The sequence below is a fragment of the Micromys minutus genome (assembly GCF_963924665.1).
Source record: "Micromys minutus genome assembly, chromosome: 26".
NCBI classification, from domain to species: domain Eukaryota; kingdom Metazoa; phylum Chordata; class Mammalia; order Rodentia; family Muridae; genus Micromys; species Micromys minutus.
In genome coordinates, this window is record NC_137961.1 from 19,282,942 (window position 1) to 19,285,553 (window position 2,612).

At 41.5% G+C, this 2,612-nt stretch overlaps 1 pseudogene across 1 annotated transcript; it reads right to left on the reverse strand.

Annotated features, from left to right (window-relative positions):
• Window positions 1-1,168: 1,168 nt before the first annotated feature.
• On the reverse strand, window positions 1,169-2,112 carry LOC308437399 (E3 ubiquitin-protein ligase RING2-like; annotated as a pseudogene). Its single transcript has one exon. The product of its transcript is annotated as an E3 ubiquitin-protein ligase RING2-like (transcript).
• Window positions 2,113-2,612: the final 500 nt, after the last annotated feature.

Sequence of the window (2,612 nt, forward strand, 5' to 3'; positions counted from 1 at the left end):
AGACATTCTTCTACAGAACATGTCAAGGCAATGTTCACACCTTATAGCCTGCTTCTACAGAGTGTGATTAGCAGAGCAGGGAATTTTATGAACCCATGGCAACTCAAAATGCAAACAAAGCCTTTCTTTTCCATCGCTGACTCTCTGTCATGTTATTCTTGAATAAATAAGAAAAGAAATGTGGGAAACTTTGAGCAGATCTTGCACTTTTCATCAAGGCTAACGTGCAAAATGTCTCCACAATCTCTGGTACTTTAGTAGAGAAAAGCATCAAACACACATAATAAAGGAACAGTAAAATACAGAAGGACTCTCAAATGTACAGAGGAATACATATATGTTCACCAACTTACATTTCTCTTTCTTCAGGAAAATCTGTAAATGAACTATGCTCTCAAAGAACTTTGTTCATCTCTTCCCCATGACCAGAAACTCTAAACTTACAATGAAAACACACGACAAAAATAAACCACTGCATGACAATGGCCACTGAGTTCATAAAGACCTTCCTTTAAAATGAGATATTATATAAAGAATTACCATGAAAATAATAATAATCCCATGAGAATTGTTTTAAGCACAGTAAACTTGAGCCTTACTTTCATGAAGATACTACAGTTTGTATAAAAAAAACTATAAATATACAAGATCCCAAGGGAAAAAAGTCAGAATACATATTGTATAACTTTCAGCTAAAACCGTTTGAAAGAAGGAAAGATGGCTGTTGGCCAACAGAATCTTAAGCCAGGCAGAGTCCCAGTACTTGGGCAGAAGTATTCATCCAAAGTCAAGGCCAGCCTGCTCTACTCAGCAAGTTCCAGGCTAGCCATGACTTTATAATAAGACCCTGTCTAAAAAAATCAAAAGCTGGAAGGAAAAAGTAAAGAACTACAACAAACTCCTAGGTCAGTGTCCTCCCGAAAGGGACCACATTTTCCATAAGCATGTAACTTAGATCTACTGTTAAGGGAGTGGGGGAGTACTGAGTCCCTTTCAAAAAGGATTGTCTATAAATTAAGGAGACATGAATGTAATAGTGTAAACAAGTCTGGCTCAGAAAGAAAACTGAACATATCCCAGATCTGTCCATAAAAGGAGTGATGGTACATCTTTAATATTAAAGGACTAGACTATAAAAAGTTCAGTCTCAGAATTGATTTTTAAAAGCTCATTTGTGCTCCTTGGTGGGTGCATAATAAAGTTCCATGGGTTTGTTCACCTTCCTGTATTTTTCACTGACCAGTTCCAAAGAAAATGAGCCATTTTAAACAGTGAACTGGCCACTGGCCATGGCTATGTAAATGGAACCGGTTCTCACTGGCTGTGTCCAGGTTCGTCTGGTTTGATTTTTTTCTTTGCTTTGAAGCTCTTCTAAAGCTAACCTCACAGCCAGGTACTTGGATAACTAAATGATCAACAGTGCATTCCCTGAAGTCTTTATGCATCTTGTCTGTACACTGTTGAGCTTTTCCTTAAGTGTCAGGTGGGGCCTGAATACTACTAATCCAATCTCACTAGCGCCATCTATCACTGGGTCAATTGCCACTGCTGCGTTGTCTTTAACAAGTTCAAGCCCAGAGTCATCAGATGTTTTGATCCTGTTTGTTACTAGGGCTGGCTTCCTGATGGCTTCAGGCGGGCATCCTCAGCCCCTCCTACGGGCTGTGGCTAAGAGCCTGCTGGTGGTTGTGCCTGTCGATCATCGATAATACCCTCTCTTGATGAGCTTCATACTCATCACAACTTGGATAAATCCTGCTGACGAGTGCATCAACGTTTGGGTCTGGCCTTAGTGATCTTTTATAACGCCCCCCAACCCCCCCCCACACACACACACACACACACACACACACGTAGGGCATTCTTTGTTACCACTTGTCAGGATTGTGATAATACAATCTGCCCAAAGCCGATGTAAACACCCCTTTGTAGTCATGGTGTTCTTCAACATAACCAAACAAACTGGGTACATTAATTCACTGTGTTGACTTGTTGGTGAAACCACAATTTCCAAGCCAGCTGCCTCCTGAGGTGTCCGCTGTAACTCGTACAAACTGAGATCCCGTGTTTTGCTTAATGGTTGAGTCCATTGGTCTGCACAGCCTGAGACATTTCTAGTCTTGGCTGACTTCAGTGCTGGAGGGACCTGAAATACCCCTCCCCCTGGCCGGGGCATCATTTGTTTGTGGTCGTTCTCTATAGTTTTGTCTACTATTCCATCCCACCCTGCCCTTCCTCATCTGGATATTTACAGGCTTCCTTTCTTCGGTGCCCAGTCCTCCCAGAGCCCTGGAGAACATAATTCATTCGCTAAGGCTGCTTAATTTTCACATTCCGTGGTAGAAGAGCTGGGCCACTTGCTCTCACATGAATCCATCCATGTAACTGTTATGTTTTCACGCTAGTATACGATTACTTGTGTCTATCTCACTAGATCAGGAATGTTTAGCTTTACTTATTGCCTGGCCTAGAGTATCTACTCAATAAAAAGCTAAAATTTGGACACGTGACTGTCTGCAGGACTCATTTTGGCACTTACTTTCTGGAACACGGGTGTCTCGTTGCTCTTGCACCAGAATAACTCCGTGTTATTTTTGTATGAACATTCTTGT